The sequence below is a fragment of the Trichosurus vulpecula genome, chromosome 3, assembly GCF_011100635.1.
Source record: "Trichosurus vulpecula isolate mTriVul1 chromosome 3, mTriVul1.pri, whole genome shotgun sequence".
In the NCBI taxonomy this organism is placed as follows: domain Eukaryota; kingdom Metazoa; phylum Chordata; class Mammalia; order Diprotodontia; family Phalangeridae; genus Trichosurus; species Trichosurus vulpecula.
In genome coordinates, this window is record NC_050575.1 from 441,659,969 (window position 1) to 441,676,204 (window position 16,236).

General features: G+C 40.0%; 1 pseudogene; it reads left to right on the top strand.

Annotated features, from left to right (window-relative positions):
• Positions 1 to 711: 711 nt before the first annotated feature.
• On the top strand, positions 712 to 1,024 carry LOC118844646 (annotated as a pseudogene).
• The last annotated feature ends 15,212 nt before the right edge of the window (positions 1,025 to 16,236 follow it).

The following is a 16,236-nucleotide window of genomic DNA, read 5'->3' on the forward strand; positions in this document are numbered from 1 at the left end:
ATTACCAGTATCAAAAATGAAAAAGGGTTAATTCACCTCCAAGGAATAGGAAATTAATACAATAATTAGGAATTATTTTGTCCAATTGTATGCTCATGAATTTGACAACATTAGGGATATGGATGAATGTCTACAAAAATATAATTTGCCCAGGTTAATATAATAAGCAGTAAAATACGTAAATAACCGTATCTCAGAAAAAGAAATCGAGCAAGCCATCAATGATCTCCCTAGTAAAAAAATCTCCGGGTCCAGATGGTTTTACATGTGAATTCTATCAAACATTTAAAGAACAATTAATTCCCATGCTTTATAGTCTACTTGGGAAAACAGGTGAAGGAGTCCTACCAAATTCTTTTTATGACCCAAATATGGTCCTAAAATCCAAAGCAGGTAGAGTCAAAACAGAGAAAGAAAATTACGGACCAATTTCCCTAATGAATATTGATGCTAAATTTTAATTAAAATATTAGAAAAAAGATTGCAGCAACTTATCATGAGAATAATACACTATAACCAGGTAAGATTTATTCCAGGGGTGGAGGCTGGGGCGAGAGGGAAGGAGGACCCCGATAGGGGACCAGGGTTCCCAAAGGGCCTCATCCTCTTGCTTGATTCACACACAAAGCCCAGATGTAACAAAAAGAACAAGAAACCCAGCTCCAAGCCTCTGACCTGCTTCCTCCCTGCTCTTGGGCCCGGGGTCCAGACTGGCAGTGTAGTAAGCAGAGCGCTGGCAGCAGAGATCCTGGTTTCCTAACGTGACTGTACTACTAACTAGCTAAGTGACCTCAGAGAGAAGATGCCCGCAGTCCACGTCGAAGACCTCTCGGAGAAGGACAAGCTAAAGATGGAGGTGGCGCAGCTCCGGAAGGAGGCGAAGCTGCAGAGGCAGCAGGTTTCCAAGTGTTCCGAAGAAATGAAGAAGTACATCTAGGCGCGCTGTGGCGAAGACCTACTGGTGAAGGGCATCCCGGAAGACAAGAATCCGTATAAGGAGAAAGCAGGCTGCATGATCTCCTGAGCAGTTCCCCCGGGATTCCAAGCAAGGCCAAGGCCAAGGCTCTGCCCAGACCTTGGACATATTCAAAAGTGTGTATTTCCCCACGGCTTTGCTTGGAAATGCTAAAGCTCTGACACTATGATCCAGGTGTCTCCAGAGGTACATTCCAGAGGCCGTCCTCCACCCTCGCCCTTGGGCTGCAGGAAAGGATTTAGAACCCTCCACGTGGCTCTGACAACACCCCGCCTTCACCTTCACTGCTCTTTTCCCTCAATAAAGCTCTTTCTCCCCTTTTCAAAAGAAAAAAAAATTTCCAGGAATGCAAGGCTTGTTCAATATTAGGAAAACTATCAGGATAATTTATCACATAAACAACAAAGCTAGCAGAAACCATATGATCATCTCAAGAGATGCAGAAAAAGCCTTTGACAAAATATAACACCCATTCCTATTAAAAACATTAGAAAGCATAGGAATAAATGGAACCTTCCTTAAAATTATAAATAGCATCTATCTAAAACCTTCAACAACCATTATTTGTAATGGAGATAAGCTAGATGCATTCCCAATAAGATCAGGGGTGAAACAAGGATGTCCATTATGACCCCTATTATTCAATTTGATACTAGAAATGTTAGCTGTAGCAATAAAAGAAGAAAAAGAAATTGAAGAAAATAGAATAGGCAAAGAAGAAACTGAATTATCACTTTTTGTAGATGATATGATGATTTATTTAGAGAATCATAGAGAATCAAATAAAAAACCTACTAGAAATAATAAATAACTTTAGCAAAGTTGCAGGATACAAAGCAAACCCACATGAATCCTCAGCATTCCTATACATTGTTATCAAATTCCAATAGCAAGAGACAGAAAGAGAAATTTCATTTTAAGTTACTCTAGACACTATAAAATATTTGTGAGTCTACCTGCCCAGGGCCTATATGAACATAATTAGGAAACACTTTTCACACCAATAAAGTCAGATGTAAATAAATGGAAAAATATTATTTGCTCATGATTAGGCTGAGCTAACATAATAAAATGACAATTTTACTTAAATTAATTTATTTATTCAGCACCATATCAATCTAACTACCAAAAAAATTATTTTAGAGAGCTGTGTGAAATAATAATAAAATTCATCTGGAAGAACAATAGCTCTAGAACATCTAGGGAATTAATAAAAGAAATGTTAGGGGAGGTGGCCTAGCCATGCCAGATATTAAAATGTACTATAAAGCAGCAATCCTCAAACATACCTGGCACTGATTAAGAAACAGAGTCGGATGAGGGGAATAGGTTAGGTACACAAGATGGAGAAGTCAACAACTATAGAAATCTACTCTTTGACAAACCCAAGGAATCCAGCTTCTCGGCTAAGAATTCACTATTTCACAAAAACTGCTGGGAAAATTGGAAAATGGTAGGGCAGAAACTGGGAATAGACCAATATCTTGCACCATATACCAAAATAAAGTCAAAATGGGTTAATGATTTAGGAATAAAGGCTGATACTATAAGCAATTTGGGAGAGCAAGGAATAGTTTACCTATCAGATTTATGGAAAAGGAAAGAATTCACGACACAACGAGAGATACAGAGTATTACAAAATGCAAAATGGATAATTTTGATTAAGTTAAATTGAAAAGCTTTGTATAAAAAAGCCAATACAACCAAGATTAGGAGGGAAACAGAAAATAGGGAGAAAATCTTTACAACTAGTATGTCTGATAAAGGCCTCATCCCTCAAATACACAGGGAACTGAGCCAAATTCATAGGAATACAAGTCATTCCCCAATTTAGAAATGGTCAAAGGATATGAACAGGCAGTTTTCAGAGGAAGAAATTAAAGATATCTACAGGCATATGAAAATGCTCTAAATAACTACTGATTAGAGAAATGCAAATCAAAATACCTCTTAGGTACCACATCTTTCCTGTCAGATTGGCTAAAATGACAAAACAGGAAAATGATAAATGCTGGAGAGTATTCTGAGAAATTGGAACACTGTTACATTGCTGGTGGAGTTCTAAACTGATCCAGCCATTCTCGAGAGCAATTTGGAGCTCTGTCCAAAGGGCTATAAAATGTTCATACCCTTTGACCCAGCAATAACACTTCTAGGGTTGTATCCCAAAGAGATCACACAAGTGGGAAAAGGACCCATATGTATAAAAATATTTATAGTGACTCTTTTTATAGTAGCAAAGAATTGGAAATCAAGGTGATGCCCATCAATTGTGGAACGGCTGAGCAAGTATATGAATGTAATGGAATATTATTGTCCTATAAGAAATGGGGAAGTTACAGACTTCATAATAACCTGGAAAAACTGACACGATATAATTCTGAGTGAGTGGAGCGGAACTAGGAGAACATTATACACAACCACAGATACACGGATTCTGTGATGACTAATCTTGATAGACTTTGCTCTTCTCAGCAGCACAGGGTTCAAAGAGAACTCCAAAGGACTCATGTTGGCAAGAGCTATCTACATCCAGAGAAAGAACTATGGATTTTGAATACAGATTGAGGCACACTGCTCTTCTTTTTTTTCCTTTTCTTTTATCTTTTTTTTGGTTCTGCTTCTGCTTTCTCATGATTCATTCTATTGCTCATAATTCTTCTTTACAACTTGACTATTGTATAAATAAGTTCAAATAAGTTATATGTAGAAGATATATCAGATTCCATGCAGTCTTGGGGGGGAGGGGAGGAAGAAAATCTGGAACTCAAAATCATGTGGAAATGAGTGTTGTAAACTAAAAATATTAAAAAAATTAATTAAAAAAGATTATTATCATCCCTGTGAATACCTGAGATGGAATAGAGGTGTAGGTCAAAAGAAATAAATTAATTACTGAAATAACAATTTACTATGTTCGAAGGACTATTTATTATTAAGTAAGATGAAGCTCCAAGTATGAGGGAGGTGTTTAGACAGAGATTGTCAGCAAGGCCATGAACTCGATGAGGTAGGAGAATTCATGAGGGTATATAAATAACAGTTACCGGAGTCTTATTAGGATGGTAATCTCAAAGAGAAGAGATTACTGAGTGATAGTCATAGAAGGAGAGAATTGTATTGGTAATGGGAATCAAGGAATATTTTACTTCCCTAGTACAATTGGCTGAAGTGGCAGGGGCAATATTGTATGAATGAAATTGCACTTACTACTGGAAAGGGTGACAAGGGAGATTGAGTCATTGGGACAGAATCAGGATTCAATGAGAGCAAGAACATGCAAGGAGTGGAGAAGGGAATTTTAAGATTCAATTCAGTTTATTAAACAAACATTCTAAAGAAGACTTTTGAATGACAGGGTAGATCTGGAGTGAGACATTGAGAGCAACGGGAATTAGAAATCGAGTGGTTAGGCGTTGGCTTCTTTTTTTCCCTAGTATCCTCAGTGCTGAGCACAGTGCCTGGCAAATAAGAAGTACCTAATAAGAGCTTATTGACTGGCTTACTGGTGGGATTCAGACATAATAATGCCCAGTATTCATGCAATAATATATGTACTAGGCACAAATGTCACTGATGAAACATGAAAATTTAACTGAGTTATTGACTCTTCTTCATGCATTCAGAAATCTGAATTGTTTCCCTTTCCAAATTGCTTCCACTTGGATATTGTTTTTTTTGTTTTGTTTTGTTTTGTGTTTTTGTGGAGGGGGAAAGGCAGGGCAATTGGGGTTAAGTGAATTGTCCAAGGTTACACAGCTAGTAAGTGTGTTAAGTGTCTAAGGCGAGATTTGAACTCAGGTCCTCCTGACTCCAGGACTGGTTCTCTACTCACTATGCCACCTAGCTGCCCCTGGATATGTCTTTTAACCATGATCTCATACATTAAGCAAAAGAGTCTGCCCAAGGTTAGTTTTCTTCCCATTTTGAGAAGTATGAAGAAATCTTCCCCAATCCAAACCTTCAGGAAAATTATCTTCTCCCTTGGTCATACAGACTTGTTTCTTGTCCTGAAATCACAATCAATTTCTCTTATCAAACAATTCAATTAACTATTTCAAAGATGACTTTTTGCCCTACTTTATCATATTTTTTACCATGTTCATGCTTTTTTCTATGCTCTCTCCATATTTGTGAAATTTTATTTATTGATTCAAAGCTTCCTTTATACTCTTTGCTCTTTTGTCTCTTTAACTCTTTGTCTTCTATATTCCTTCATTCAGGCTTACCTTTCTTCCTTCTGGAAAGTGGTGTCATTCTCTTTGGGCCCAGAATTCTAACTTCCTTTGTTCCTTTACTCCATTAATTTCTTTGGATCTTCTCTTGAGTTATACTTCACCCCACACTGAAGATTTCAGACAAATCTATCTCTTTTGGAAAAAGTGCTTTCTGGCACCTTCCTTCTACAAGACATACCTCCCTGCTTTTTTTTTTTCTTATTGCACATCATACATGCTTTGATATTCTACTTGCTTTCTTCCTCCTTTCTACACCTGACCTTTATCCTTTTCCCTCTCCCTCTCCCCACTTTATTTTTTGCCTATAAGCTCCAGAGACACATCAACATACACTTGGTCAGATAGTACAAGCTTCATTGCTCCTCTCCCCCATTTATTGTGGTCCCTAGACAGAGGACAACCTGTGTCCCCTTGATCTCATTTTCTTATGTCCTGGTCTTGGGCAATCTGTGTAACTCTGTCCTCCCCTCCCTACTGAACTGACCAGCCACCAAAAAAATCACACATAATTAACTTTCTACACTAGGTGTTGCTGGGTTCTTGTCTTCCACACTAGCTACCAAATGATTCCTTGAGTTACGTCTATAGCAATTTTCAGCAGGACCTGTATACCAGCTCTAACTAACCTTTGTTATCCTTTAATTTAAAATCACCTAATAAGTGAATAACTCCATCTTCCCTTTATCCAATTCCATTTCACAAGTCTGTTCCCTGGTTGAAACCCTACATTTATCTGTTCTATGTTTTTAATTGGAAACAATGCTTTATTCTTCATGTTCTTTTTTTTCAGAATGGTTAAAATTTTATTCATTTAAATTTCAACTGATGTCTCACAGATAATTTCACAGGTAATTATGTACATAGTCACATACTCAAGAGTTTTGGTGATGGCAGGTGTTCCATGCATTTATCTACATTATTTCTTCAACAACAAGCATGTAGCAAATGCCTAGTATGTGTTAAGTACTGTGCTAGATGCTAGGGATAGAAAGTCATAAAATCAAAGCAAAAGCCATTCTTACGCCCAAATGACTCATACTCTATCATATATTTACCACTGCAAACTCTTTGGCCTTCTTTCCCATTTTTAACATTCACTATCTCCATGTTCCAGACACACTGAACCACTTGATTTTGTGATCTCTAGATTCCATTGCATCTGCAGTGCCATCCACCATTCTTGGAATGTGTTATCTCCTGCCAATGAGGAGTTAAATTATTAACTATTGGAAACAGCAGTGCCCCTTGGATCACAGGTGTTGCTTTCTGTCAGATCCCAGAGAACCAATCATTGTGGAGCAACAGGCAGCTAGGTGGTGAGAATCCAGTCCCCCACCCTCCCTAAGAAGGCAAGCAATTCAACGTAGGCCACATGCGAATCGTTATGTAAAAACCTTCCACAATACTCATGTTGTGAAAGACTAACTATGTTTTGCTCCTTCCTAACCTATCCCCCTTTATTGAATTTTCTCCCTTGACCTGGTCCCTTTTTGAAAGTGTTTGTTTTTGATTACCTCTTCCCCCTATCTTCCCTCCCTTCTATTGTCCCCCCTTTTTTATCTTCTTCCTCCTTCTTTCCTATGGGGTAAGATACCCAAGTGAGTGTGTATGGTATTGCCTCCTCAGGTCAAATTCAATGAGAGCAAGATTCGCTCATTCCCCCTCACCTGCCTTCTCTTCTCTTCCTACAGAACTGCTTTTTCTTGCCACTTTTATGTGAGATAATTTACCCCATTCTATCTCTCCCTTTCTCCCTCTCTCAATATATTCCTCTCTTATCACTTAATTTGATTTTATTTTTTAGATATCATTCCTTCATATTCAACTCACCCTGTGCCCTCTGTCTATATATATATATATATATATATATATATATATATATATATATATATACCTACTTATATACGTACATACACACATATACATGCATATTCCCTTCAGCTACCCTAATACTGAGGTCTCATGAATCATACACATCATCTTTCCATGTAGGAATGTAAACAAAACAGTTCAACTTTGGTAAGTCCCTTATGATTTCTCTTTCTTGTTTTTGTTTTCACGCTTCTCTTGATTCTTGTGTTTGAAAGTCAAATTTTCTATTCAGCTCCAGTCTTTTCACTGAGAAAGCTTGAAAGTCTTCTATTTTATTGAAAATCCATATTTTGCCTTGCAACATGCTACTCAGTTTTGCTGGGTAGGTGTGTTGGCAACCAAAAATGGGCTCCTTAGCACTTAGTCAACAAGTGCCCTTGACTAGTTTGGCTTTTTCCCCTGAACTGAATGCTGTTTGTATGTTGTACTGGAGTAAGCTTGTCGGCCCCTTCACCTTGCTTCCCTTGCTTAAGCTGATGGAAAGAACCTGTGCTTTCCCGGTCAACCCCTTCACCTTGCTTAAGCTGATGGAAAGAACCTGTGCTTTCCCCCGGCGTACCTTACACCCCCGCAGAAGCCGGATGGTTAAAAGCAGCTCCTGTTCGAGCCAGAGGCTGCTATAGCTACAGCCACAGCCACAGCCACAGCTGAAGCAGGAGCTGCCAGTAGCAGAGCTGACCTACAGGAGGAAGCTGAACAAGGACTTCAGGCCAGTGGGTAATCTTTTTACCATAGAGGGGGAAGCATGATTTTGCTTTATGCAATCATGCTTCTCTGTAGCCTCCTGGTTACTCTTTCCAGGCGTACTTATTGGGCCTGGAAGCTTTTGATCAATATATCAAAATGGGGTTGCTGGTTCATGGGTTGGTTACTGTGGAGCCTAAAAATATATTTTTTGATTCTTCTGCCTTCTACTTTGAGAGTTTCTTATATCCGGCGGTTCCGAACCTTTCAGACATGTTTATGATCCTCTTTGAGATTATAAACTCTGCCCTCCTAATACATTTGGCGACCAGGATGGGATCGCTAGGTATAAGATCTCTATTTAGAAGCAGAACAATTTCAGAGGAAGAGATGAATATCCCAGGATGGGAGGATCCATTTTATTCCTCCCTAGCAAAAGAATTGGCTAAAAAAGCTGGACCCTGTGAAAACTGGGAACCAAGGCTACGGAGAGGAGATCCTAGGGATTTGGAAAAGTGTTTACAAGAAGTTGGGATTCAGTCAGGGGCATCACTATCTAGGCAAAGCTGGATAGTGTTATCAGCCTACCGCCTAGTATACGAAAGATTGAGATTAAGTGAAAGACATGGGGGCACTCCTACCCCACAGCAAGAAGGGGAATCTCAGATAGCAGGAGACCAAACTGACTCAAATGAGAACTTTTCTATTAATGTGGCTAGGAGCAACAGGAGACCAAATAAGCCAAGAGTGCATTCCAACCCAGCCCAGAAAGAGCCTGACTGCCTGCTTCGTCCTAGCCATGGTGGCAGAGGAAGTGAGTGGGGGGAAAATGAGACAACGTTAGGGGCTGAGGCACAAAACACTACTGGGGTTCAGGATGTGCCTCACACAGAGAATAGGAGATGGTTAAATAATCAGACAAGGGCTCGACCCATACAAAGGAGGAAGACAGAAACCCGAGGTGAAGATTCAGTTACAAGGGAAATTCAGGAAGATTTCTCACCGCAAGAGGTCACAGATATTTTGAGTAGATTCAGCCAGAGAATAGGAGAACCATTAATATCTTGGATGGTAAGACTCAGTGATCAAGGTGCCAGTGGAATATCAGTAGATAGGACAGACTGTATGAGATTCATAGGTATCAGCCATGATCCTCTAGTTCAACAAGCTTTTAGGGAACATCATCAGCAAGGAGATGGTGATAGCAGGACTACTCTGTTGGCGTTAGCCGCTGTGGGATGCAATAAGAGATATGCTACTGATTCTATGTGGCCCACTGAGCACAGACCCTGGTATTCACTTAGAGATTGTATCATGAGACTAAAGGAGGAGGTAAAGAAGACTGCCATTATGATAGGAACCGCAGACAAATATTACAATGATCCAATGGGACTGCCTCATAGGAATTTAATAATTAGGACAGCTCTCCCTGCTTATAAACAACTAATTTTGAATTTATTACTTGGAGAAGTAGGGAGCCGTCTTACAACAGTGATAAATAAGATTTTACAGTTACATGACTTAGGTGACTAGGGAAGGGATAGATCTCCTCGAGAGAGAGAAGGGTGAATAACCAGCAAACTTGGCGCCAAAGGAGAGTAACAAGGAAAGAAATGTTTACTGCTCTATTGAGAGCAGGGGTAGGTTTTGAAATGACAGATGGCATACCAACCAATGAATTATACAGAATGTATAGAGATAAAGGACTTGATAACAGGAGAGATAGGGAAATAAGAACTGCTCCTGCAAATACTACAGATGTTGAACCTTCAAACCCAAGTGAATCACATGAAAGGGAATACTAGGGAACAGGCCGAGCCCCAGTCCAAATTAAGGAAATACACAGGCTGGATTGCAGACCTCACATTAACTTGACCATATATTGGAAAAATGGGTCAAGTACGGTAACTGAGGCATTAATAGATACTGGGGCCGAGGCCACCCTTATTTATGGAAATCCAGACATGGAACTCCTATTACCATTACAGGACTAGGAGGGACTGAAATATCAGCCAGGCAAGTTAAATTAATGATGAAAATTGGACAGTTGCCCAAGAAAGAATATAGTGTGGTTATTGTGCCTATTCCCGAATACATCATTGGAATAGACATATTGTAGGGTATGACCTTAAATTTACCCGAAGGGAAATACCAATTTGCTGTGAGGAAAATGGGCATTAATGCAGTCTTAGTGGGGAAAATCAAGATGGATCCAATCACTTTGCCCGAACCTTCTAAAATAATTACTTTGAGGCAATATCGTGTGCCAGGTGGGCAAGATGAAATTGCCAACACTAGAAGAGAATGTGTTGAGGCAAGAGTGTTAGTCCCTACAACTACTCAATGGAACAACCCTGTCTGGCCAGTCCGAAAGTCAGATGGGACATGGAGGATGACAGTAGATTATAGACAGCTGAACAAAGTGACTCCTCCCTTGTATGCTGCTGTTCCAGACACGGTTACTTTAATAGATAGAATACAAAAACATGAAGGGACTTGGTATGCAGTTATTGATTTGGCCAATGCCTTCTTTACGATCCCAATAGACCCCAAGCAATGGAACCAGTTTGCTTTTACTTGGCAAGGCCGACAGTATACATTTACACGCCTGCTGCAAGGATATATTCATAGCCCAACTATTTGCCACAGGATTGTAGCTGAACATTTGGATGAATTAAAGTTACCTTGTGTACAGCTTACACATTACATAGATGACATCATGATACAGGGAAAGAATATAAAGGAGGTGGAAGAGAGTTTAGCATTATTAATTGACGATATGAAAAGCAAAGGATGGGAAATCAACCCCGCAAAGGTTCAGGGGCCAGCTCAAACTGTAAAATTCTTGGGGATACAGTGGAATAGAGGACTGCGAGAAATTCTCCCACAAGCTCGACAAAAAATCCAGGATTTTCCCACCCCTACCAATAAGAAAGAGGCCCAAAAGTTCATAGGGTTATTTGGTTATTGGAGACACCACATCCCACATTTGGGACAGATTTTAAAACCCTTGTATAAATTCACCAGAAAGAAATATGAATTTGATTGGGGACTTGAACAAAGTAGAGCTTTTGAGGAAGCAAAGGCTGCAATCCAATTAGCTCTAGACTTATGGCCTATGCAAAATGGGCCAGTGGAGTTACAAGTGACTGTACAAGATGACTATGCAAATTGGAGTCTGTGGAAAAACAACAAAGCCGAAGTGTACCTTTAGGCTTTTGGCCAAGGAAACTGCCCTCACCTGGAGTGCAGTATACACCTTTTGAGAAGCAGCTGTTAGCTGCATATTGGGCTTTAGTAGAAACTGAGCAACTAACTCTGGATCATGAAGTGGTATTAAGGCCTAGAATTCCAATTATGACTTGGGTAATGAGTACCCCAGCTTCTCACAGAATTGGACATGCACAAGAGGCAAGCATAATCAAATGGAAGTGGTATATTCAGAATAGGTCCAGAGCAGGCAAAAATGGAGTTTCTGCTCTACATGAATCTGTGGCGAACATTGATACTGAGAGCAATGAAAAGCCCCTTGAATCTAAGCAACAGATGGTACCATCCTTAGTGAAATGGAATAATGGATATGACGGACTAAATGAAGAACAGAAGAAACATGCTTGGTTTATTGATGGGACAGCAAAATATTTAGGACAGAAGAGACATTGGAAAGCAGTAGCCTATAACCCCTGTACAAGGCGAACTCTGGAAAGTTCTGGGATAGGTGGAAGTAGCCAATATGCTGAACTGATGGCAGTGCATCAGGCCATCAGAGCAGAGAAAGGAGGACAGTGTCATATATTTACTGACTTGTGGGCCGTAGCTAATGGATTAGCTACGTGGATGCCCATATGGAGGAATCAGAATTGGGAGATTCATGGCAAACAAGTTTGGGGTAAAGAGTTATGGGAAAATATATGGGACATGTCTTTGGTTACAGATCTGTCAGTTTTTCATGTTGATGCTCATGCAACCCTGACCACACCAGAACGTGAGTACAATGCACATGCGGATCGACTAGCAAAGATTGCTACTGAATGTATTGTCCCTACTCCGACTCCAACTGATGACCCAGCCTTAGCAAGATGGGTCCACCAGACTGCTGGCCATTTAGGGGTCCAGGCCACCCATCGATGGGCACAGGATCGAGGTATCAGTATTTCTCATGCATTCTTAAAACAAATAACAGAGGAGTGTTGTATATGCCAATTAGAAAAAGAACGAACTCTTCCTAGGATAGTTACTGGAGAAATAGCAAGGGGAAAAGTTCCAGCCCAAATTTGGCAGATAGATTATATTGGCCCACTACCCCAGGATAAAGGATGTAAGTATGTATGTACGTGTGTTGACACCTATTCAGGTGTACTAGTGGCTTGTCCTTATAAAGACGCAACTCAGAAAAACACCTGTAAAACTCTAGATATTGTAAGTTTATATTATGGAACCCCAATGCAGATTCAAAGTGACAATGGGTCACATTTCAAGGGCAAAGAAGTGAAAAGATATTGTGTGTTGAATAATATAGAATGGATATATCATATTACATATTACCCACAAGCATCTGGGCTAATTGAAAGAATGAATGGATTGTTGAAAGAACAGCTGAGAAAAATTAAGCTCTAATAATTCATATCGACATTGGAAGGATAATTTGTCTATTGCCTTACGTAATTTGAATAATAGGCCCTTAGGGGGGAGTACACCTCTAGCCAGAATGATGACCCCAAATCTGCCGATCAGAGAACAGCAAACATGTGAAATCCAAAACATTGAATTTTGGACTGTGAGGGAAGATGTCCCACTACCAAGTCCAGGAAAACCTGGTTCAGCAGGATATGATTTACATTGTATAGAGAATTTTAGATTGAATAGGAAAGAGATAAGAAAAACCCCTACTGGAGTATGTATGAGAATCCCCAAGAATCATTTTGGATGGATATTACCTAAACCAGGATCAGCGGCTCAAGGAATACATGTATTGGCTGGAGTGATAGATTCTAATTATCAAAAAGAAATTGTGACACTCCAGAATATGGATAAAAAACCTGTACAATTTTGTAGAAATGATAGGATAGTTCAAGTGATTATTATCCCCTGTGAAAAAATACCCTTTGTGAAAACTGACCCTCCTCCCAAAATGACTACTAGAGGGGCAAAAGGGTCTTGCTCCATTGATAGAATAAAATGGGGAGCTAAAGTATGGGTAAAACGGAAGCCAGATGATATTCCAAAGGCTGCAGAAGTCATAGCCCATGGGAAGGACAACACTGTAACAGTTGTCTATTCAGGGGAAAATAATTACCAAATCGTACCCCTGAACCATATATTTTACCGTGAATTGGTTATAATAATAGATTCACAGACTCCACAGGTATGGCTGATGCTGGTAAATGCCATAAGCCACTCAGAGGAAAGGTGACCTTGTGTGATTAACGGATGAAAACTTGTACATTTGGGGAAAGGCTGGGAGGACAATCCTAGTCTCTATCTAGGATGGGATCCTCTTAGTTTAATTTTCCCATTGTGTTTCCTTGTACATCTGGGGAAAGGCTGAGAGGACAATCTTAGTCTCTATCTAGGGTGGGATCCTCTTGGCTTCCTCATTATGTTCCTTTTGAAAAGAAACATTTCCTAACTGAGTTTGGCTCTGATGTTGGATCTTTGCATAACTGAAGTCTCAACCAAACTTGAGATGATTTTATTTGAAGGATAATAGCCCATACTTGTCTACTCTTTTTGTCCTTTGTTTTGGCTAACGTTGTTGCTAGTTCTGTTTCCTTTAGGCTTAAGCACCCTGCACTTTCTGGTGACTGCCTAAGCACATAGCATTCTTGGAATTCCTGCCAGCTTGTTAAAGAACTGACCTCTGGAATGGGACTTTTTGGGGCAGGGCCATCTCTACATCCAATTTCAGCATGAAGAAGCTATGGAAAATGAGACCTTCACCCCTTACCCCAAGATTTTGAGCCCCAATCATTCAAGGGGGGTGGGAATGATGATAGTGTTCTATGTTTACTTATTTTGTGTTATCCTTGCTATGTTGTTTTATTATTATGATATTATTGATCCTATGTAATGGATACAAGGCTCTAGGGGTGGACATTTGAATTATTAATAATTATTTTTGGGATGATTGTTTGAAGAGATTATCTTGCTGGGACCTAGGGGTGGATCACATTTGAATCATAAACCAATATTTAGGAATGTCACCAAATGATATGTTTTGCTTTATAATGAATGATATGTTTTAGTTTCCTTTGTAATTGGATCACAATGTATGTTCTAGGATACATGGCTGATTAGATTATGTATCCTATAACAAGGGGTGGAGTGTGTTGGCAACCAAAAATGGGCTCCTTAGTCAACAAGTGCCCTTGACTAGTTTGGCTTTTTCCCCTGAACTGAATGCTGTTTGTATGTTGGACTGGAGTAAGCTTGTCGGCCCCTTCACCTTGCTTCCCTTGCTTAAGCTGATGGAAAGAACCTGTGCTTTCCCGGTCAACCCCTTCACCGTGCTTAAGCTGATGGAAAGAACCTGTGCTTTCCTGGTCAACCCCTTCACCTTGCTTAAGCAGATTGAAAGAACCTGTGCTTTCCCCGCGTACCTTACACCCCCGCAGAAGCCGGATGGTTAAAAGCAGCTCCCGTTGGAGCCAGAGGCTGCTATAGTTACAGCCACAGCCGAAGCAGGAGCTGCCAGTGGCAGAGCTGACCTACGGGAGGAAGCTGAACAAGGACTTCAGGCCAGTGGGTAATCTTTTTACCATAGAGGGGGAAGCATGATTTTGCTTTACGCAATCATGCTTCTCTGTAGCCTCCTGGTTACTCTTTCAAGGCGTACTTATTGTGCCTGGAAGCTTTTGATCAATATATCAAAATGGGGTTGCTGGTTCATGGGTTGGTTACTGTGGAGCCTAAATATATGTTTTGATTCTTCTGCCTTCTACTTTGAGAGTTTCTTATATCCGGCGGTTCCGAACCTTTCAGACATGTTTATGATCCTATTTGAGATTATAAACTCTGCCCTCCTAATACAGTAGGTGATTCTTGGTTTTAATCCTAGCTTCATTGACCTCTGGAATATCCTATTCCGAGCCCTTCGATCCCTTAATGTAGAAGCTGCTAGATCCTGTGTTATCCTGATTGTTTTTCTACAATACTCAAATTGTTTCTTTCTGGCTGCTTATATTACTTTCTCCTTAACCTGGGACCTCTGAAATTTGGTGACAATATTCCTAGGAGTTTTCTTTTTGGGATCTTTTTGAGGAGGTGGTCTGTGGATTCTTTCAATTTCTATTTTACTCTCTGGCTCTAGAATATCAGGGCAGTTCTCCTTTTATTCTTCATTTTCAAAGAGATCTTCCCAAATGCAATTCACATTGAAGTTTTCCCAGCTGTCCTGATGCTTTTTTTTTCATGAAACCATCTCACTCTGCCACAATTCTCAAAGTAAGAGCCCCTTCTTATTTTGCATATATTTTACATATGCTTTTATGTGTACATGTTCTCATCTTGATAGAATATAAGTTCCTTCAGAACAAATTAATTTTTGACATTCTGTGTGTACCCAGTGCAGTGTTTCATACATGGTAGGTAGTTCATATTTTTAAGTTGGTTGATTAATCATAATCCTTAACCCTTGGTTTCCTAATTTCTCAGCCTTTGAATAATTGTAAATAAATCCCAAAGGAATGCATCACTGAGGCCCCTACCAAATCCCTGGACTGGAGCCTCACAGGTGCAGCAAAGTTGGACTTGGGTTTCCAGAAAGTGCAGTGGATTTCAAATAAGAATGTCCTCCATAAGAGTGACAAGAAAAAGTAGTTCTGTAAGAAAGGAAGAAGGAGCAACTGAGGGGGAATGAGTGAATCTTGCTCTCATCATATTTGACCTGAGGAGGGAATAACATACACACTCACTTGGGTATCTTACCCCACAGGAAAGAAGGAGGAAGGAGATAAAAAAGGGGGGATGATAGGAGGGAGGGCAGATAGGGGGAGGAAGTGATCAAAAGCAAACACTTTTGAAAAGGGAGAGGGTCAAGGGAGAAAATTGAACAAAGGGGGATAAGATAGGAAGGAGCAAAATATAGTTAGTCTTTCACAACATGAGTATTGTGGAAGGGCACAATGATCCATATGTGGCCTATGTTGAATCACCTGCCTTCTTAGGGAGGGTGGGTGGGGAGGGAAGAGGGGAGAAAATTTGGAATCCAAAGTTTCAAAAAAAGTTTTTGCATGCAACTAGGAAATAAGATATATAGGCGATGGGGCATAGAAATCTTTCTTGCCTTAAATAAAGAAAGGGAAAAAGGGATAGGGGAAGTGGGGTGACAGAAGGGAGGGCTGACTGGGGAACAGGGCAACCAGAATATATGCCATCTTGGAGGGGGGTGGGTAGAAATGGGAAGAAAAATTGTAATTCAAACTCTTGTGAAAATCAATACTGAAGACTAAAAATATTAAATAAAA